The sequence below is a fragment of the Gracilinanus agilis genome, chromosome 2 (genome assembly GCF_016433145.1).
Source record: "Gracilinanus agilis isolate LMUSP501 chromosome 2, AgileGrace, whole genome shotgun sequence".
NCBI classification, from domain to species: Eukaryota; Metazoa; Chordata; class Mammalia; order Didelphimorphia; family Didelphidae; genus Gracilinanus; species Gracilinanus agilis.
This window is the reverse complement of record NC_058131.1, coordinates 424,368,568-424,391,393: the sequence shown is the minus strand read 5'-3', so window position 1 is coordinate 424,391,393 and position 22,826 is coordinate 424,368,568. Positions and strand designations below refer to the sequence as shown.

The following is a 22,826-nucleotide window of genomic DNA, read 5'->3' as shown; positions in this document are numbered from 1 at the left end:
TGGCAAGCCCTGCAGTCAAACCCCCTACTATGTGTCAGGCACTGTGCTATGTACTAGGGATACAAATAGAAAGAATGAAACAATCTCTACCCATGAGGAGTATGTTCTAATGGAGATGATAAGCACACAGAACAATATATACAGCATAAATACAAAATTAATAAATACAAATATAGATGAGCAAGATGCTCTCAGAAAAACCTGAAAAGACTTACATGAACTGATACAAAGTGAAATGAAAAGAACCAGGAGATCACTGTATACAATAACAGCAATACTGTGTGATGATCTACTGTGAATGACTTAGCTATTCTCAGCAAAACAATGATCTAAGACAACTCCAAAGGACTTGTAATGAAAAATGCTAGCCTCTCCAGAGAAAGAACTGACAGAGTCTGAATGCAGATCAAAGCATACTTTTTAAAAACTTTCTTTTTCTTTTCTTTTTTTGGTTTGTTTTCTTTTACAACATGACTAATATGAAAGTATGTTTTACATGAATATATGTATAACCTATATAAAACTGCTTGATTCCTCAGGGAGGGTGGGAGAGGAGGAAGGGAGGGAGAGAATTCAGAACTAAAAAACTTTCTAATATAAAGATTTTAAAAACCAATTACATGTAATTAACAAATTTCTATTTAAGTTTCCCAAAATTATATGATCCAAATTATCTTTTCTCCTTCTCTTCCCTCCCTCCTCCTGGAGCTAGCAAGTAATTTGTTCTGGATTATACATGTATTATCATGCAAAACAGATTTCCTTATTGTTCATTTTTGTAAGAATATTGTATAAAACCAAAACCCTGAAACAAAAATCCAAATAAGTGAAAAATTGCATGATTTGGTCTGTATTCCAACTCTACAGTTCTTTCTCTGGAGATGGATCGTATTCTTTGTCGTAAGTCCCTCAGACCTGTCCCGAATTGATGTTTTGTTGAGAGGAGCTAAGTCTATCACAGTTGACCATTTCATAATATTGCTGTTATTGTGTACTGTTTTCCTGGTTCTGCTTATTTCACTCTGCATCACTCCATGTAGGTCTTTCCAGCTCTTTCTGAAATCATCCTGTTCATCATTCCTTACTGCACAATAGTATTCCATCACCATCATTTACCACAATTTGTTCAGCCATTCCCCAATCGATGGACATTTCTTCCATTTCCAATTCTTTGCTACCATAAAAGAGCAGCTATAAATATTTTGTACAAGCAGGTCCTTTCCCACTTTTTAAAAATCTCTTTGGGATACAGACTTAATAATGGTATTACTGGGTCAAAGAATATGCATTGTTTTATAGTCCTTTGGGCATAGTTCCAAATTGCCCTCAATAACTGTTGGATTACAGAACTTGAAATTTTAAAAAAGGAATGCTAAAATTATTTTTACATGTGATTGGGAGAAAAATAACACTTAAGTTAAAAGTTAAGAATTTAAGGGGGCAGCTGGGTAGCTCAGTGGATTGAGAGTCAGACCTAGAGACGGGAGGTCCTAGGTTCAAATCTGACCTCATATACTTCCCAGCTGTGTGACCCTGGGCAAGTCACTTGACCCCCATTGCCCACCCTTACCACTCTTCCACCTATGAGCCAATACACAGAAGTTAAGGGTTTAAAAAAAAAGTTAAGAATTCAAAAATATATGCAAAATCTTTAAATACAAGGTGTTTGGGAGAGAATACATTAACAGTTGTGGGGTTGGTGGTGGAGAACAGGTTCATTAGGAAATGCTTCAAACAGAAGACAGTTCTTGAGCTGAACTTAAAAAAAAAAAAAGAGGAACGGTGATAGGAAGAAGTACATTGCAGGCATGGAATGACGATGGATGAGAGATAATGTCATGTGTAGATGAGTTTGGCTTGATCAGAAAGTAGAAGGGAGAGTGAGGTCCAAAGAGAGTGGAAAGATAGGATGAGGGCTTTATAGTCAAACAAAGGAGTTTATATTTTATCCTAGAGGCTATGGGGAACCACTGGAATTGGCTGAGTAAGGAAGTGCCACAGTCAAATCTGTAGGAAGGAATTACTTAGCTGTGTGTAAGATGGACTAGAACAGAGAGAGCCTTCAGGGAAGGAGGCCAAGTAGGAGGCTGTTGCACTAATCTACACCAGATGTGATGAGAATATGAACTAAGGTGGTCGTGGGTGAGTGAAGAGAAGAGTTCTGAAGATGCAAGAGATGTTTTGAAGGTAAAAACAAATGACAAGATCTGGCAACTGAATTGGTGCTCCATGTTTGTGGGCTTGAAGTAGCAAAAGTGGAACCTTGCAAAAAGCCTGCGTGTCTAGCAGGAAACTATCGTTTGCCAATTAGCTGGCGTTTTTGCAAATGATTCAGATGTTAGAAACAGAACAAGATGATTACAGTCCTAGAGGCTGCCCAGCTGTGGGAAATGAGGTATAAAAGGTTAGGGGGCTGGCCTTGGATTCAGAAAGGAAGTAGTCACAAATCAACTGTTTCCTGTCCTAGTCAACAGTAGTAAAGTCTAGTCAGGATAAGAGTGAACACATGAAGAAAGAAAGGATAGAGGCTAGGGAAGAACCTTTAGAAAAAGAACTGGTAGTCAATGAAGCATAGACTTAGAAGGTGAAAGGAACCTTTGAGGTCCTTTATAATCTCTTTTCACAAATGAGGCAACTGAAGACTAGAGAGGGGAAAGAAATTTGTCCCAGGTCAAATCACAATTTGCCAGCAGAGCTGTTTACTTGGATTTTAATTTCATGAACTAAAACAATTTTTAAAATAACAAACTGGGTTTAGTTGTTTTCAGTCATGCTTGATTCTTCATGACCCCATTTGGGGTTTTCTTGGGAGAAATACTAGAGTGGTTTGCCATTTCCTTCTCCAGCTCATTTTACAGATGAGGAAACTGAGGCAGATGGGGTTAAGTGACCTGCCCAGGATCACACAATTAGTAAGTGTTTGAGGAAGCTGGATTTGAATTCATTTAGATGAATCTTCCTAATTCCAAGCCCAGTACTCTATGCATTATGTTACAACCTAGCTGCCTGTCCCAAACTAGGTTATTATGGACTAATGATGCTCATAATTCACATACCTCACTTTAATATTGAAAAGATATTAAGGAAGTTCAGGTAATTAAAATAATGCAGGGCCTCCATTTCTCTTCATTTGCGGAGAGTGGAGAAACACAGGTAAGAAAAATCACTTTCAAATCTCAGTAAATTGGGCAGTTTTTAGGCAAAGTATCAAACTGAAGACAATGCATGATATCATCCAGTATAACAACAACATATAAGTTACTTTGCAAACTTCAAAGTAGGTGAAGCTCTTTTAAGTACCATTATTTCATTTGACCTATACTTGAACAACCCTGTGAGAGGAACTGCTAACTGACTTATTGTTTTACAGGTGAGGAAACTGAGGATGAGAGAGTAACTTCCCTACCTGAAACAGAACTGGATAAATAGCATCATACCATTATGTTATTCAACATAATTTGGGATGGAAGTTCTCCTAACAAGTTTAACCGGAGTGTCTAGTTTTGGAATAAGCCATTAAGGTGGATACCAAGATAATGAATCTCAATACAGCATCACCAGTGTGCACTAAGGAGAATTCTTCTGGCCCCCCTCCCAATTCTCTCCCTTTTGGTAATGCTAATTCCACCTGCTTCCCAGGATTGTTATAAGGATCAATAAATAAACTTTATTAAATGCCTACTATGTGCCAGGCACAAATGAGATCATATTTGTAAGGAATCAGCACAATACTTAGCAAATTGTAAGTATTTAATAAATCTATCATTCTTTCCTCCTTTCTTTCTTTCCTTTCTTTTCCCTTCTCTTTCTTTTTCTCTTCCTCTCTCCCTCCCTTTCTCCCTTTTCTCTTCCCTTCCTCTCTCCTTTTCTCTTCTCCCTTCCCTCCTCCCTTCTTTCTTTTCTTACTTTCTTCCTTCCTCTCCCTCCTTCCCTTGCACAGGTTGAGTTCCTCTCACAGCTGCAGAAACATCTGCAGCATCCTTCCTCATATCCAACCTGACTTGTAAAAGAGATGTAATGCAACTTCCTCATGGGATGCAAAGGTCCCAAAAGGTACAAGGATTTACCCAGGATCACTTGGGTTGTAAATAGCAGAGCTGGAGCTCTAATCTCTGACTACCATTTCAGTGATGGGTCCCTGCCAATTTCCTAGGGAATGTTCAATCTGAGCAGAGAAGTGACTTGCCCAAGGCTACACAGACAATAAATATTGCAGAGGGTCCATAATTTCATAGATCACCAGGCACTGTCATGTCACCTTTATTTGCCTAAAGTTGAAGCTTGAGCCAGATTCCTAGTCTCCAAAAGCTGTAAGACAGCACCAGTTCTTTCGTTTAATGTCTCAGGATAATAAATAAGCAAACATATCTTCAGTGTGTGTTTTGGATGTATATGTATGATTATTCAAGTATGTAGGAATTGATAAAAGCTCATTTAAAAGCATTATCAAATTCATGGTAGCTTTTTGTCATGCTTTCTCTATCAATAATAATAGCTAGTATTTTTACATGATGATAATAAGAGCTAACATTTATATAGTGCTTATATGTGCTATGCACTGTGCTAAGCACTTTACAATTATTATCTCATTTGTTCTTTCCAACAACTTTGGGAGCTATTTTCCCTATTTACAGATGAGAAAACTGAGGCAAACTGAAAACCATGTCCTGAAGAAACCAAGGTAAAGAGAGATTTAAGTGACTTGCCCTGTATGAGACTGAATTTGAATGCAGATCTTCTCAACTCCAGGTGCAGTGTTCTATTCACCAAGTCACTTGTTCAATAGACATGTCTGACTCTTCATTGACTTCATTAGGCATTTTCTTGCCAGATACCATAGATTCCATTTTCTTCTCCAGCTCATTTTATGTATGAGGAATTGGAGCAAACCAGGGTAAGTGATTTGCTCAGGGTCACACAGCTAGGAAGTGTCTGAGGTCAGATTTGAACTCAGGAAGATGAGACTTCCTGATGCTGGGTCCACCACTCTATCCACTGTGCCACTTAGCTGCCTGTGCACACTGACAAATATGGTTGCTTTACAATTATGTCATTTGATCTATACAATGACCCTGGAAAGTAGGTGCTATCATTATCTTCATTTACAGTTGAAGAAACTGGGGAAATGATTTGTCCAGGGTCACACAGCTAGTGTCTAAGGCCAGATTTAAACTCAGAGCTCCCTGACCCCTGGCCTGCCATAAGTATTCACTAAGCACTTTGCATCTAGTTTCCTCACTGCCTTCTCCTCTAATCAATAAGATTGTAGTAACTGAACCATTACACTGTTGTGGTTCATGACACTCTTTTTTAAAGTTAAAAAAGGAATCCTCATCCTAGAGATTCTAGAGCCACTGCTCTGGGAAAATGCCCCCATTCTTCCCAGTAGGAGATGCAGGGGAGAAGTGATTTGGTAGAAGAGTTTAATTAGAACCCAATTATTTGGACTTTTTCCAGCTGTTCCAAAATGCTAAGAATCCTGGGTTTAAACTTGATTATAATCAGTTGCCAATTATTTATGCACTAGAGGACTCAATCTGTGGTTTATCCACTTTTCTTCCAGTAAACAGATGGCCGGAAGGAAAGAAGGCAGTTAGCAGGGCAGAAAGGTGCTAAAATTCTACCTGAGCAGTCCTGGTCTCACTGTTGACTCTGATGAAGAAATAAATAACTAAAATGAAATCTGAAGTTTTTTGGGGAAGGTTAGCTCAAAGCTAACTCAAATTCCAGTTCCTCCAGAAAGCCTGCCATTACTAGTATAGCCCACAGTGATTTTGAATTGAAACCACACATTTTGGAAGTTGTTAAGGAGCCAGGGAGTGGGAGGGAAGGAAAAGTGAAAGAGAAAAGAGATTTTTTGTTTTCTAAAAAATAAACAAAAGAAAAGAAGTTGCTTGTAGAATCACAGAAGGGAAAAGACCTTCAATACCAACCAGTCCCCTATCCTGACAGAAAATTCAGCTCATTTCTTCTTATTATTTTTTTAATCCCTACCTTCTGTCTTAGAATTGATACTAAGTATTGGTTCCAAGACCAAAGAGAGGAAGGGCTGAGCAACTGGGGTTAAGTGACTTGCCCAGGATCACATAGCCAGCAAGTGTCTGAGGACAAATTTGAACGCAGGACCTCCTATATTCAGCACTGACTGACTCTATCCACTGAGCAACCTAGCTGCCCCAACCCATTTCTTTACTGAACATGCATGTTAGAAAGTCCAGAGTTGGAGGTAACAAATCTGCCTCCTTGGTAGTCTCCTTCCCACTCCTCAGGTGAAGCTTGGTTTGCCCTCTGGGGGCAAGCAGAACAAATAGAATCCTTCTCCCACATGAGGACCCACCATGCACTTGAGATTCTTTAGTCTAAACATCTCCAATCTTTCCACTCATCTTTGCCTATTACATCATTTTCAGTCCCCACCTCTGGGTGCCTTCCTCCTCCTCCTCCTCCTCCTTGTCTCCAGATTGTCCCTGTTCCCCTTGCATGCGTGATCCAGTCCAGATTCAAACCCCATATTGCACATACCGCCTTTCCTGCTCTAGCAACAAGATTTCTACACCTTTGGTTTCATTATTCACCTGAGCCAATCATGCTGTTGGGTGTTTGATGAGCAGTGGGGACCCTAAGGTAAATAAATAAGACTTGGTCTTTGCTCTTAGAAAGCTTGTGGTTTGGTTGATGAAACATGACAGACAGAACAAAACAAATAAGTAGCATTTGCTCAGTACCTCCTGACTGGTCACTCCAGGTCAGAGGCCAGTTTTGGTTTGGTTTTCGGTCTCTCTAATAAGAATGGAAGGAGCCCTGGGAGCCTGGTCTTTCTCCTTCTCTTGTCTCCCCTTCAAGAATGACAAAACTCCGGATTGGGCAAAATTATAGAACCACTTAAGGCCTTAGAGGTGGGATGCTAGTTTCCCAGGGATTCACACGATTTAAAGATAGAAAAGATCAGCTCCACTCCAACCCCCTCGTTTTTCAGATGAAGAATCTGAAGGCCAGGGACAGGAAGCAATTTGCTCAGGGGTACAATGGTAGTAAGTGGTAGAACAGGAATTTGAAAACCAGGTTTTCTAAGGGGATCTTACAGTCATCAAGTAGAACTTACAAATAAGGAAACTAAGGCAAAGGGAGGTTAAGTGATTTGTTGAGGGTCCAATAATTGGTAATTGCTTGAGGCATTTATCATGATTCAAACTTAGGTCTTCCTGACTCCAACTTCAAATACTCTGTCCACTATACTGCATTGTTGACCCTCAACACAATAGGTCTCCTGGATGGCCAATGTCAAATAGTTACTTTCCCTAGATAATTTGTACTTTTAAAAAATTGTCTCATTTAATGTCTTCACCTAAAGGAATGAATAATGATATGAATACATCACATTTAGGTAGCAAAATGGTGTAACAGAAAGACTATTACATGTTATTATGTGAAGACTGTGTGACCTTGGGCAAGTCATTTGCCCTCTTGGTCTCAGTTTTCTCATCTAAGAAACAGGGGATTGGGTTATATCATCAGTTCTTATAACATAGTTCGTCCTGAAATATTTTAAGGGGGTCTTTGACATTAAAATTATTTTCATAAGAATAAAAAGATTTTATGTGCCCATTAAAACACTTTTCCCTAGGGGCTGCTAGGTGGCTCAGTGGATAGTCAGACCTACAGATCCTGAGTTTAAATTTGACTTTAGACATTTTCTATCTGTGTGTCCCTGGGCAAGTTACTTAAACCCAATTGCCTAGCCCTTTACTGTTCTTCTGCCTTAGGACCTTATTTTCAAACTTGTATGGATTCTAAGACAGAAGGTAAGGGTTTTAGGAAAAAAAATATTCCTCCCTTTTCCAACTACATAACTGTGAAACAACCTATTGCAATATATTAAATGCAAAGACAAATTTGAGAGTCCAGCTGTTTTCTATTAAGTCATAGATTAAAGAGATTTGCAAAGCTATATAAAGCAATGCCACCCTTCTCACTAAATTTTGTTTTGGAAAATAATTATTTTTAAAAAGATTATTTATGTTAACATATAATGGTTTATTTTTAAGTAAAGTCAGAAATATTTTGAATTTTATCAGTTTTAATTTCTCACATAATAAATTTTGATAGATATAGCCCACATAAAGAAAAGCTCTTTAAGGTCCTCAATAATTTTTCAGAGAGTAAAGGGATTCTGAGACCAAAAATTTTTGAGAACCACTGATCTGGATGATCTCTTAAGGTCTCGCACCTCTAAACTTACATATTTCTATTTCTTTTCATTGCACCAAGGTGTCCTCACTTTTTTCATCTATAAAATGGGTTTTCTGGACACTACTCACTCTTGGTTTTCCTCCTACCTATCTGACCACTCCTCTGAATCCTTTACTGAATCCTCTTCTACATCACATTCTAGGAGTCCCTTAGGTCCTCTGCTCTTCTTTATTTGATGATCTCATCATCTTCCATGGATTTAATTATCATTTCTATGTTGATGATCCTTAAATCCACCTTTTCTTCATGGCTCTCTCTGCTGACCTCCAATCTCACTTCACCAACTTCCTTTTTCACATCTTGAACTGGATTACCAATAGCCATCTGAAACTCAATATGTTCAAAATGAAACTCATTATCTTTCTCCCTAATCCTCTGCCCAATCCCCTCCTACCTTCCCTATTACTGCCTAGGGCAATACCATCTTCAGGGGCGTCATCCTGGACTCCTCTATTTCTCACTCCCCATATCCAATCTGTTGCTACATTTCACCTCTGTAACATCTCTCAACTGTGCCTCCTCTCCTCTGACACTGCCACTACTTTGGTCCTTCTCTACTCATGGCTATTACAATAGCCTGCTGGGGGATCTGCCTGTCTCAGGCTCTCTCCACTCCAATCCATCCTCTGTTCAACCACTAAAGTGATTTTCCAAGGTGCAGGGCTGATTGTCACCCTTCATACCTAATAAATTCCAGTGCCTTCCTCTCATCTCCAAAAGCAAATACAAAATGCTCAGTTTGATATTCAAAGTCCTCACAAAGTAGCTTCTTACTACCTTTCCAGTTTTCTTATACCTTACTCAACAAAACCTACTTTTTAATCCAGTGATGCTGGCCTTCTGACTCTCCCATAAACATAGTTCCATCTCTCAGCTCCAGTAATCTTCTCTAGATGTCTGTCTCCCATTCCTAGAACACTCTCCCTCTTCTGCTCCAACAACTGACCTCTCTGGCTTTATTGAAGACTCAATTAACATCATACTTTCTACAGGAAATTTTTCCCAATCATTTTTAATTACAGTGACCTTTCTTGGTTAATTATCTCCTTGGTTATTTATTCTACACATGTTGTCTCACCTGCTAGATAGTAAGCTCCTTGAGAGCAGGGACCATCTTTTGCTTCTCTTTGCATCCCTCGGGCTTGGCAAAATACCTGGCTACAGCAGATGTTTCATAAATGTTTGACTGATAACAAAACCTACCACAAAGGACTGTTGGGAGGCCCAAAAGAGATACTGTACCTATAAAAACATTTTTCAAATTGTAAAATGCTATATGTATTCTTATTATTACTACCACATAATCATCCTTGCTGTCTCCAACCTTTCCCAAATCAGAGCTGGTTGTGAAAAGAGGGAAAGTGTTTTAAGTGGTGAGGGCAGTTTCCTTTTCCAGGTGGTAATAAAAGGAATGGGTATCCCTTGGCAGATGCCTAAAGTCTACCAGTCATATTGAACAGCCTGAAGTTCTGAAAGATTCAAACAGGAAGCCAGTTAAGTTTGCTGTTGCTGTGACATTGCCTTAGCCTTGAAGAATTAGTGAACTCTTCCAACCCATGAAAAATAATTACACTTTGATCAGAAGAGAAAAGAAGCTATTTAAGGTATTAGCTTAAAAGGTCTTATGTATGAGCACAGGCAATTAAGGCTGACATCTACATCAGCATCCTACACAAAACCTGGGAAACACTTCATGTCACTTGTTAACTCCAGGTTACTTGTGAAGACTTCTTTGTGGTGTATTATCCTCAACCTGCCTCTTCCAGGAATACTTCCTGATTCAACAGGAGTATTATCCTCCCCCTCAAAAAAGATAACCTTTTCCTCTCTTATACCACTTGTAAACAAGACCTTCCCCTGAGGAATGCTTAGGAAAAGAATACTGGACTTGGAGTCAGGAGGTCTGGCTTTAAATCTCACCTGAAAATATTTACTATGTGGCTATGGACATCTCCCTACCTCTCTGAGGCTCCAATTTTCACCTGTAACATGATAACAATACCAGAACTGCCTACCCCAAAGGTTACAAAGAAGAAAACCTTAAAGGTCACAGAGGAGGGAGCTTTTATTCATGTACATCCAACAATACTAGTTCTATCTTCAGTCTTCCTTTGGCAAGAAAATCTGTATCATTTTCTGTAATTCTGAGCTTCAATTTCCACACCTATAAATGGGGGAGAATAATCTTTGTTTTAGAATACCCTTATAGGAAGGTTACATAGAAAGTGCCTTTTAAACCTTTAAAAAAAAAAGAAAGTAGTTATTGCATTTGCATCATCATCATCATTATTTTTTTCTCACAGTGGTAACATTGTTTATTATATAGAGCACAAATACAAGCAAAATAATGGATTACTCCTTGGAATACGAAGCCTCCACCCAAGTCCTGCTTAACCGTCCAGGTTTTCTTCCTGTGGGACATTTCTGAAGCACTTAACCCACTGTGGATTATGGGAATGATCAGGGGTGGGAGAGTATTGCCAGGGACCCCACACTGAGATCTGTATTGTGAACATGTAGAAACAGAAAATATAGACGGGTACACCAGTCTTATCACCATGTACTTGGTGATCCCAAATTTCTCTTGGCCTGCACTGTCCTTTCGTTGGTATCCATCCTGTTCCAATAATAAGTAGTTTTAAGGTCTATAAGATCCTCACATCCACCTAGGGAAGTAGGTGATATTATTATTCCCATTTAACAGATGAGGAAATTGGGGCTAAGAGAAACTAACCCTAAGGTGATTTACACACAGGGTTACACAGCTATGAAACATCATCATCATTATTTCTAGACTATAAGCTCTGGGGGCAGAAATGATTCTTTTGGAACAGTGTCCAACTGGGAGCTTCCTGAAGATTTTGGAAAATTGAGACAATAACAAATAGAACCCGGTCCTATCAAACAGAGCCAAAGGCATCATGGCAAAACTAAGAAAGTACTGGATTTAATGGGTAGCTAGGTAGTTCAGTGGACAGAGAACCAGGCCAGGTTCAAATCTGACCTCAGATACTTCCTAGCTATGTGACTCTGGGCAAGTCACTTAACCCCAAGTGCTTAGCTCTTGCTGTCCTTCTGCCTCAGAGCAGATATGTATTATTGACTCTAAGACAGAAGGTAAAGATTTAAAAAAAATTACTGGACTTGGCACCAGGAAGGCCAGAGTTCAAATTCCCCTATATGAGACTAACTAGCTATGTGACCTTTGGAAAAGTCACTTGGTGAATGTCAGTTTCCCCAATTACTGGGTGGCACAGACAATGATGATGATGATGATGGTGGTAGTATACATATATATGGTGTTTATTATACACCACAAGAAAGCACCTGGTCTGGAAGCAGGAAGACCTGAGCTCAAATCTGGCCTCAGACTTACTGGTTATGTGACTCTGGCCTCAGACTCACTAGCTATATGACTCTGGGCAAGTCAATTAATCTTTGCCTCAGGTTCTTCAACTATAAAATGGGGATAATAATAGCACCTACTTCCCAAGTTTGTTGTGAGGATCAAAAGAGGCAATAATTGAAAAGGGCTTAATGGCACATAGTAAGCATGGTATAAATGTTAGCTATTATTTTAAGTGCAGCACTTTTCTCACTGGGTTGTTCTGGAGTTCAAGTGACATAAGAGGTCCAAAAAGTGCTTTGCAAACTCTAAAGCAAAATTCAGCTATTTGTATTCCTCTCACCTATAATAGGCACCTCATTGCCTGGACACAACTTATCCAAGTATCCCCAATATTTTCCTGTGTACTAATCATAGTAAATGATTCCAGGCAGATGCTCTGACAAGAGGTCACTTCCCAAAGCCATCAGGCAAACCTGTGTGTGCCTCAAGGATGTGGGCCATGTCTCTATCAGGTGTTTTCCTCTGACATCAGGCAGGCACATCTGCTTCTGAGTAACAATATGAACCTTCAGGATGTGATTTGCTGAGACCAAACAAATGGTTTTATGTATTGTTTGTAGTGCTTGGATTCTTTCCCCTTCTCTGGTGAGTGTTTGTTTTTTTCACTGCACAGGGAACAGAGAAATCAAGGGGACATGAATTCTCCTCTCTTGTTTCTGGAAAATTGGCCTGAGGTTGGGAGTCCTGTCTTTTCCTTCCTATCTTCCCAGCAGTCCCCTGCCGAATAACTTTGGTTAGGCAACTCAGGAAAGGGTTTCAGTAATAGTTAACTATTCCAAGTCACGATTCAGTGAGACTACAAGCTAAAAACTGATGACAGAGCATTAGGACATGGACAGACTCTTCTTCCCTTTTTAAATCCAGAGAGCCTGTTGTTTGTGGGTTTGCCATAAAATTCAGGGAGACTCACAGTACAAGCTGCCGGTCTGGCCTCCTAATTGCCTTTCCCAGATTTTGCTCTCTACACTCACTCTAAAAAAGAACAGAAAGACATCAAATCTGATGTCCCATGGGGCCTTTCTTTGCCCTTCTGCCAAGTGAACTGGGGTGTCTCTGGTGGGTGGGCTGAAAGGAGGCCCAAGAATTCCAGGCCTCTGAACAGAGGCCCCTCTTCCAGAACACCGGTTTTTCAACAAGCTGATTCTCTCCTACTCATAGCTTGGAAGTCTGTACACAAAGTTCCTGCTTTTGGAAGAGCCAGCCTGCAGTTCCAATGAGCCAGGTTGTTGTGGGTCTGGCTGGCTCTTCAACTGGGGTGGGGGGTGGGGGGGGAGGGCCGAGGATGGTTGTAAACAGAGCTATAACTTTTCAAATAGTGCTTAGTTCCAGACCACCAATACAGGAGAGGAGGACTTTAACCCTCCCCTCCTTCAACTGTCCTGTCATAGTGGCACCTTTCTCTTAAAAAACATTCTCTACTCCCATTCCCTACAAACCCCAATAGAGACAAGTCCTCAATCAAAGCTGGTTGGTTGACTGAGGGTAGAACAGCCCCCCTCTCTGGTCCACCGTAACCATAGTTGGACTCTTCTCTTTACCACCATTTTTGTGCCCCCTCAAAACTATTTTTACCCCTATCTTATGATATTCCTAATGAGGACTCAGCTTGGATAGGAAGAACGGGAATAGCCTTGTTCTCCCTCCAGCTGCCTGCTTGCCTGCCTCCCACCCCCTCCCCAATCCTTCCATCCAGTTTCCGACCTCACTCCTTTCCACACTGCTCGCAGCCCCACCCGCTCCCTTCTGTCGCCCCTCACCCAGCTGCCAACCCCTTTCCTACTTTCTCGCCCTAGAGGAAAGAGCAGTTCTGAGATTCCCTGCTCTCGGGGTCTGATGAGCTCAGGACGAATATTAACACTTGAATCCATCCAACACAAACCAGACACGCTAGCTGGAGCTCGAGTCCCCACTGGTAAACCCGGACCCACCCAATTCCTCCAAGCAGCGGAATCTGGAGGCAAAAAGTTGAGATTTTCCTCCCTCATTTTTTCACTCCCAGGTTCTTTCTGAGAAAGAATAGAGACGGGGCAAATCGGAAGGCTGGTGCAAAGAGGATTTAGGGAGAACTTAACCTAGAAATCCGTTCCCTCCCCCCCCCCCCCCCAGCCAAGGCAAAGCCTGCCACAGAGAAAGGGGTTATAGGACTGCAGAGTGGAGGCAGTAATAGCAGAGAATTCGGCCACAATCACCCCTTGCGCCCGGGGCTGAGGGTATTGTCCCGGGAGGGATGGAGGACGGGAAAGAAAGGGGAGGCGCCCAAGCACCTGGGTCCTCCCCGCCCCCAGTCCTTTTAGCCCCGAAACCGGATTTGGAAGGCAACGATGGCGGGATCGGGCCAGCGGACCCCTAAAGCAGACTAGCAGGGACCCCGGGAGGGACGCCGTCTCCCCTTTCCCATATCACTTCACAGATTCTGTACCCAATCTGCCTAGAGCACTAGGGGCCAGTCCTGCGCGGGTACCCCTCCAGCCCCAGCTTATTTCCCCTCGCCCAAGTTTCCCCTAGACTTACAGGAGCGGAGCAGTGGCAACGGTTGAAATGTCCTCCGCACGTCTATCAGTCTGTCTTTTCGGACCAAAGCAGCGTCTTGCCGGTCTGTCTTTCTGTGTCAATACTTCTGCCAGACAGAACGCGGATTCCCGGCGCCTAGATCCCTGGCACTCCGTTCCGGGCGGGGCTCTAGAGCAGGAAAGTGGAAGCGCCGAGTAGGTGCGGAGGCGGCGCCCAACCCGACCCAGCCCAGCAGGACCAGCCCCGCCCCAAGCAGCCCACTTGGAAGGAGCCCAGCCCTGGGCCCGGCCAACGCCCCGGGGCTTCTGGAGAACCCTAGGAAGGAAAGTGGGGGTGGGGTGAGGAGCGGGGGTAGTGCTGCTGAGGCCGCCGCGAAGTGGAGGGGAACTAGGAAACCTGGGTTCAAAATCTGGCTCTTCTAGACTTAAGCTCTTGACAACTGAGGCTCAGTTTCCCTGTCTGTCAAATGAGGATATTCCTCTCTTCTCGGGCTGTTGTGGTATCAGATGAGATAACGGATGTTTGTGAAAGAGAGAGATAGCTTGGGTGGGTGGAAAGAACCCTACTGGGTTCAATTCTGCTCCCAAATATTAAATACCTAATATAAACAAAGAATTTTTGTTTCTGGTATTTTGTTGTGTAAGGAAAACTCCCAACACTGGTTCTAAAACCGTTTGAGTTGCCTGGTTTACGTTTATGTGACTTGTCAGTCACACAGCCAGTATGTATCAGAGACAGAAATCAAGCCCAGGTCTCACTGTGAGACCGGCTCCCTATCCCTTACAACAAACAGGTTACCATCTTGAACAAAGAAGGAGTTTATATTCTCGTGGGAGGAGAATATACCAGCCATAAATATAATACAGAAGCTAACATTCACACCAGTGTTTACTGACTTTTGACTGATAACTCCACACTCAATCAGTTACCAATTCCTGTCGTTTCTCTTGCAACCACAGCAGTAGTGTAACTCCCATTCAGTCCTGTTGTCATCTGTCTTTTTCAGGTCCCTCTCCCCCATAGCCCGAACTATGGCCACAGCCTGCTAAGTGTGCATCAGAACTCAAGTCTCTACAGTCCATCCCCTTCACGGTCACCAAAGTGATTTTTTTTTTTCCAAAAGGCAGATCCTCACTCCTCTACTCAACAAATTCCAATGATTTACCACCTCCAGGTTCATTTGCCATTTAAAACTGTTCATAACCTGGCCACTTTCGACCTTCCCAGGCTTCTTCCACATCATTCGCTACAGTGTCCAGTCATACTGGTACACCTACTACTATTCCTCACATTTGACACTCCATCTCCAGGCTCCAAGCCCTCCTTCTGCCCTTAGAGGCAACAAGTGACTAAGTGGAGAGAGTTTGGGGCCTGAAGTCAAGAAGACAGAACTTCACATCTAGCCTCAGGTACTTAGGAGTTGTGTGACCCTGGGCAAGACACTGACTGGATATCTCCCAATTTCCTCAATTGTAAAATTGTAAAATGGGGATAATAACAGCATTTACCTCCCAAGGTTGTTCTGAGAATTAATGAGAATATTTCTAAGGTGCTTTGCACAGTGCTTGGCCCATCCTAGGCACTTAATATTAACTGCTTATTTCCTTCCTTTCTGTGCAAGGGCTCCTAAGCCTAGAATGCTTTACCTCTGCTTCTTGGAATTCTGCTTTCTGCAAGATTCTCTCTTCAGGGCTCCCTTCAGCACAAGGCTTTTCCTGATCCTTAAAGACATTGGTATCTTCTCTTTATGAGGTTATCTTATATTGGCTTTGCATTTATCTTGTCTTTATATATTCACACAATCTCTCCCAATAGAATATGTTTCTTGAGGGCAAAGACAGTTTTGCTTTTGTCTTCTTATTCCATGGTGCTTAGCATTGTGTCTGGCACGTTGGTGCTTTTTGATTGATTAATGAATCACCATTGAACAACTTCCCCAGCTTCCTCTGGTGTAAACCAGCTCCCAACTCAGACCAGTAAAAGGGAGTGCCCCAGGGAGATTTCAGCAAAAGCTGAAGGTCAGAATTCCTTTGAATTAGTCAGAATTAGACACCTAGACAGAAAATCTTTCAGCTGCAAAATAGATATTCCCTACACTAGAAAGAATTTGAAGAGGCCAGCAAGACAATTAATTTATCACTAGGATGTCCCTAACCACTCATCTACATAAGATTTAAGTTACTTAACCCTATTTGCCTCAGTTTCCTCAGTGGAAAATGAGCTGTCAAGGGAAATGGCAAGCCACTTCAGTAATTTTGCCAAGAAACCCTGAATTTGCTAAATAGTGAAGACAATCTCCTCTTTTTACCTGTTTAGAAGTAACAAACTACATCAGAGGTGAGGCTCTGAAGAATGAGAGACAGGAAAAGCTTTTGTGGATCTATCTCTAACTTTTAAAAAAATTTTTTTAGCACAGCCTATTAAAGAATAAGCCCAGGAATCTGGAGTGGTGATCGACCCCTATAGCCAGAGAGTGATTTGCTTAGTCTAACAGTCTTTTGGTCCATTCAACTGAGATCACTCATTAGAACAAGAAACCCCAGAAGAGACATTGTGCCATTGAGGCTATGCAGTTCCAGAGTTGTGGATTCCCTTGACCAAATGTGTAGGTGTCTATTCTCTCCTATATTAGGTTTTTGTTGGAGAGCATACCCTGGTGTTGGAGAAATGCAACAACTCAGAGTTACCCCTAGAACTCTAATAATTCTGGGGACCCAATCTGTTAGTGACTGTGAAGTGGGTAAGTACGGGGGAGTGGTAGGAAACATACTTATTATCAAAAAATAAGATCAAAATGGACATGTGACTTAGATATAAAGGGAAATATAAGCAAATTAGAAGAATAGAAAACATATGATCTATCAGATTTGTGGAAAGGAGAAGAATTTACAAATAAACAAAAGATAGAATGCATTGTGGAATATAAATGAATAATTTTGAATACATTAAGTTGAAAAGTTTTGTACAAATAAAACTAATATTAGGAGGAAAGTAGTATGTTGGAAAAAAATCTTTATGAGGTTTCTTGGATAGATGTCTCATATCCAAAATATATAGAGAACTTTGTTAAATATTAAAGAATATGAGCCATTCTCCATTTGAGAAATAGTCAAAAGATAGGAACAGATAATTTTTAGATGAAATCAATGCTACATATATAACTAGATGAGAAAATGCTCTAAATTGTTATTGATTAGAGAGATTTGAATAGAAATAACTGAGATATCATCACACATCTATCAGATTAGCTAAAATGATAAAAGGGTAAAATGACAAATGTTGGAAAGGATATGGAAAAATAGTGACACTGATACATTGTGGGTGGAACTGATCCAACAATTTTGGAGAGCAATCTGATATTACAGTCAAAGGGTAATAAAACTATGTATACCTTTTGACTCAGTAATACCACTATTTGGTTTATGTCCTAAGGCAGTGATGGGCACACTACAGCCTGCGGGCCAGATATGGCCCCCTGAAATGTTCTATATAGCTATGCAACATTATTCCTAATCTGACAAATACAATGAGTAGGATACAATACAATGAAACTTCCCAAGAGTTGCCTTAGAAACAGACTGACAGATGAGCATTTCCTTTCCTTTGGCCCCCCTCTTTTAAAAATTTGCCCATCACTGTCCTAATGTAATTAAGGAAAAAAGGAAAAGAAACTATATATTCTGAAATATTTATAGCTACTCTTTTTGTGGTGGTAAAGAACTGGGAAACTGAGGAGATATCCATTAATTTGGGAATGGCTGAACAAGTTGTGGTATATGATTGTGACAGAACACTATTACGCCATAAGAAAGGATAAACAAGATTATCACATGATAAAAACCAAACCTGGACGTGATTCAGAATTAAATGAGCAAAACCATAATGTATGATGATCAACTGTAAATGACTTAAATATTATCAACAAGGCAAGGATCCAGAACAACTCCAAGGGACTCAATGAAAAAGGCTATCCATTACCATAGAAGGAAAAGGCATTGTCCAAATACAGATTGAATCATTCTTCACTTTATTTCCATTATAAATTTTTCTCTGCTGTAAGCAATATGTGCCTTGTTTCACACAGTGAACAGGGAAATATATAGTATATGGTAATATATGTGTATTTGCCTTCTTAGGGAGGGAGCAAAGGAGGGAAGGAAGAAAAAAAAAAAGAATGAGAGATTTTTGAACATAGCTAATGACAAAATTTGTTTCTCTTGGATAAATATATTGTAATTTATTGCATATTTATAAAAATCATATATATTATATTGTTATTTTTCATACTATATTATGTTATATATACATATGAAATATGTATGTATATATATAAAATAAATGGTAATTTTCCAAAAAAATATGAGAACATCAATTGACCCCACCAAATATAGGCCAATTTGAAAACATTCACAGCTTTATATCATTAAGAAAAAAATCTAAAGCTTCATAGAGGAAAACAGTATATTAGTGGAGGAATAAAAATATAGTGCCCAAAGTCCCAGGGGTATAAAGAATAACTTCATGATTCATTTATTATTGAACAAACTGCCTGAAAATGTTAACATGGCTATGCTGCCTTTCTTGATTATTGAAAAACCTTTGACTGAGTTCCACAATAATGGGTTAATTCATGCATTGCAAATTTAGGAAATAGAACCAAGTATTGTTGTTAGAGTACTTGGTGTTTATTTTAGAGACCTGGCATCCACATGGAAAGCATTCCTCTATTTAAAATGCTTCACCAATTTTAACTTTTTAAATTTTAATTAGCATTTATCTTATCGAGCACCTGCGCTATGTTAGGCACTGGGCTAGACACTTTACAAATACCTCAAGTGATCTTCACAACAACCCTGTGTGGTAGTTGCTATTATTATCCCCATTTTATAGGTGAGGAAACTGAGGCAGACAGCAGTTAAGTGACTTGCCCAGAGTTACATAGCTATCATCTGAGGTCAAATTTGAACTCAGGTCTTCCTTAATCTAATTCTGGGGCTCTATCCACTGAACTACCTAACTGCCATCAATATAATGTCAAGAAAAATTCATTTAAAAATTGCATTTTCTGGAGAGACAATTTAAGTCCATTATGGTTTTGCATGGCCTTAAATCCATTATTATCTTTTTTAAGTAGGACCAAAGGCTTCCAAATTAAACAGAGAGTTGAACCAACACATTCTACTAATCATTCCATATATGTAGATGACCTTAAGCTTGTATGACTCTAGTGAAAAACAAAGAAAACAACTTCTCTCTGATACATCGGAATGGCATTTGGATTCAAAAAGTGTATAATTTTTAACGTGTGCCAGAGCAAGGTAGAAATTAAAGACATTAGCCTCAATTTCGAGGTCAAATTCAACCAATAGATGAAGGTAATATCTAGAAAAAACTTGATCTCCAGGAAAGACATACTGAGCATAGTGATATCAAGGATAAGGTTGTGGCTAAATATGTTGAGACTTGCTGACATCCTGAAATCAAAGCTGAGTGGGAAGGACGTGTTCAAAGCAGTTAACAGCTAAGCAATATCATTCTTCTTTTTTTAAAAAAATAACCCTTCCCTTCTGACTTAGAATCAATACTAAGTATCAGTATACTGATATAGGCAGAAGAACTCTAAGAACTAGGCAGTGGAGGTTAAGTGACTTGCCCAGGGCTACATAGCTAGGAATTGTCTGAGCCCATTCAAACCAGGACTTCTGGTCTCCAAGCCACTTTGCCACCTACCTGCCCCTGTTATATCACACTTTTTTAAAAAAATGTTACCTTTTGTTTTAGGGTCAATATTTAGAATCAAAATTTAGAATCAATGCAATCAATTTATTTTAGAATCAATTTAGAATCAAGTATATTGGCTCCAAGGCAGAAAAGTTGTAAGGGCTAGGCAATAGGAGTAAGCTATTTGCTCAGGGCCACAAAGGTAGGAAGTGCTATCTCACTCTTAATGTATATCTCTGGAACAAAGATCTTGGAAAAGATCTTAGTGAAAAACCTGTACAAAATAAATGAAATTCTGGACTTATCACATTTAAGGCAGCTGAAGATGAGTACCTTTTTTTTTTTTTTTAAAGCATTAGATTGTAAGCTCCTTAAGGACAGGTACTATCTTTAATATTTATATACCCAGTGTTTGGTTTAGTGCTTGCCTGCTTGCCTTATAGTAAACGCTAAATAAATGTTTTCTGTATTGTATTACCACAAAGGAGAAAGAGACATTGTTAGAGAACTTGATAAATGGGTTAATAAAAGCTCTACAGAAATATTTTTGGAATGGGAGACAGTTAGGTGGTATCATAGATACAGTTCAGGATTAGAGACAGGAAGATGCCTCTTTCTGAGTTCAAATCTGACCTTAGACACTTATTAGCTGGGCGACCCTAGGCAGGTCATTTAATCCTGTTTGCCTCAGTTTCCTCATCGTTAAAATAAGCTAGAAAGAGAAATGGCAAACCACTCCAGTTGCCAAGAAAACCCCAAATAGGGCCATGAAAGTCAAACATGTCTGAAATGACTGAACAACAAATCATTTTACCTCGCAATGATAATGGCTGATAATAGCATTTTTATACAAGTCAAAATGATTTACATCTGGATGGAATCTGTGAAATGGACAAGATCTGAGGTGGACTCATAAGGTTCTTCATGGGTAATGCTACATGAATGCAGTCAACACTACACTGACAAAGAAACATTGGCCAAAAGCCTCCAACATCCAGATTTGTTTATGGAAATAGAGATGTTCCTGAAGACCATTCAGGTCTAAGATATTAGCACCAGAAATTACAGAAAGATTATCCTTAAGGTCACTGGACTTAGTAATCAATGTATACTATGCAAGGAAATATCGCAGCATATCACAAATTTAATATCTACTAAACACTTAGCAAGATACGACTTGGTGGCTAGAATTATTCGCCTTTAAAAAGATTATTATTTTTCATGGTTTATAAAGATGACAAATTCCCATACTATAAATATAATCTTCAAATTGGAGAGCTCAAACAATAAACTTTACTGGAATGGGGCTCATCACAGATTGAATTGTTATGTATAGTCATATGCACCAATGAGCTATAAGAACTTAAGCACATTAAAAAGAAAAATTGCCAACTCTCACCTGTCTTAGAATTAATGCTAAGTATCAGTTCCAAGGCAGAAGAGAGGTAAGGGCTAGGCAATCGGAGTTAAGTGACTTACCCAGGGTCACAGAGCTAAAAAGTGTCTGAGGTCAAATTTGAACCCAGGATCTCCCATCTCTAGATCTGGCTCTCTGTCTATTGAGCAAGCTAGCTGCTGCCTTAAGAACATTTTTAAAAAGTGACACCATCTTTCATACTAGTGATCTCTAAGCTACATGTAATGAAAAACTTATAAAATATAGACTCAGCAGAAGAGATCACTATTATGTGATGACAGGGGCAGGTAAGTAGCATAGTAGATATCGAGCCAGGCCTGGAATTAGGAGGACCTGAGTTCAAATTTGGCCTCAGACACTTCCTAGCTGTGGGATCCTGGTCAAGTCACAATCCCCAATGTCTAGTTCTTATTACTCTCCTGCCTTGCAACCAATACAATCTTAAGACAGAAGGAAAGAGTTAAAAAAAAAAGGAATTATAGCAAGAAAGTGATGACCTGGGATCATTTCTATCTAAACCCCATAAAAAATTGAGTACAGTAAAATAAAATTGATAATAACAATTCTGATATTTATATAGCCCTTTAAGATTTATAGAAAACAACGCCTTCATTAATAGCCCTATGAGGGCTGTGTAAGATGAAGATAGGTAGACAAGACCATAGGCTGAGGAGATCTGTAAACATTTAGTTATCAAGGAGTCTGGTTTCCCAACTTAAGCAGCTCCAAATTTCAGTAGGAAGAATCAGCAGTCCCCTTAGAGAGCTCCTCATGCAAACAAGAACATAAGAATTTGGAGGCCCTCCAAACCTCCAACTGTGAGAGGTAGATGTCTTGTATAGAATGTTGTCATTACTATTCTTTGATAATCAGTAGTCAGTCAGTCAACAAGAAAATTTTTATAAACAAAATTTAAAATATTTTAATTTTTTATAATTATATGTAAAAATAGTTTGAAACATTCATTAAAAAAATTTGAGTTAATAAATAAATACCCCCCCAAATTTTGAGTTCTATATTCTCTCTCACCCTTATCCCCTTATTGAGAAGATAAACAATTTAACATAGGTTAAACATGTGCAGCCATGCCAAACATATTTCCATATTAGGCATGTTGTGGAAGAAAACACAAACCAAAAAAAACCAACATGAAAAAAATAAATTTAAAAATAGCATGCTTCAGTCTGAATTCAGGCTCTAACAGTTCTTTCTCTGGAAGTAGATAGAATTTTTTATCATAAGTCCTCCAGAATTGTCTTGGATCTTTTCAACAAGAATTTATTAAGCACTAACTATGTCAGATACTATGCTAAGTGCCTGGGATATTTTTTTTAATGCAAAAACAATCCCTTCCCTCAAATAACTCACATTAAAAAAAGGTAGCTTCCTTGCAGATTATTATGTATAAGGTATATGCAGGATAAATTGGAGGTAATCTCAGAGGAAAGAAATTAGCATTAAGAGGAACCAGGAAAGACTTTTTGTGGAATGTAGAATTTCAGCTGTGTTGATGGAAGC

At 39.7% G+C, this 22,826-nt stretch overlaps 1 protein-coding gene across 1 annotated transcript in view; it reads right to left on the bottom strand.

Moving 5' to 3' along the window:
- INF2 (inverted formin 2) overlaps positions 1-14,324 on the bottom strand; it is a 90,282-nt gene extending 75,958 nt beyond the window's left edge. The window contains exon 1 of the mRNA XM_044664645.1: positions 14,171-14,324. The gene's annotated coding sequence lies outside the window, so the exon portion shown is untranslated. The remainder of the gene's footprint in view (positions 1-14,170) is intronic.
- Between the last annotated feature and the right edge of the window lie 8,502 nt (positions 14,325-22,826).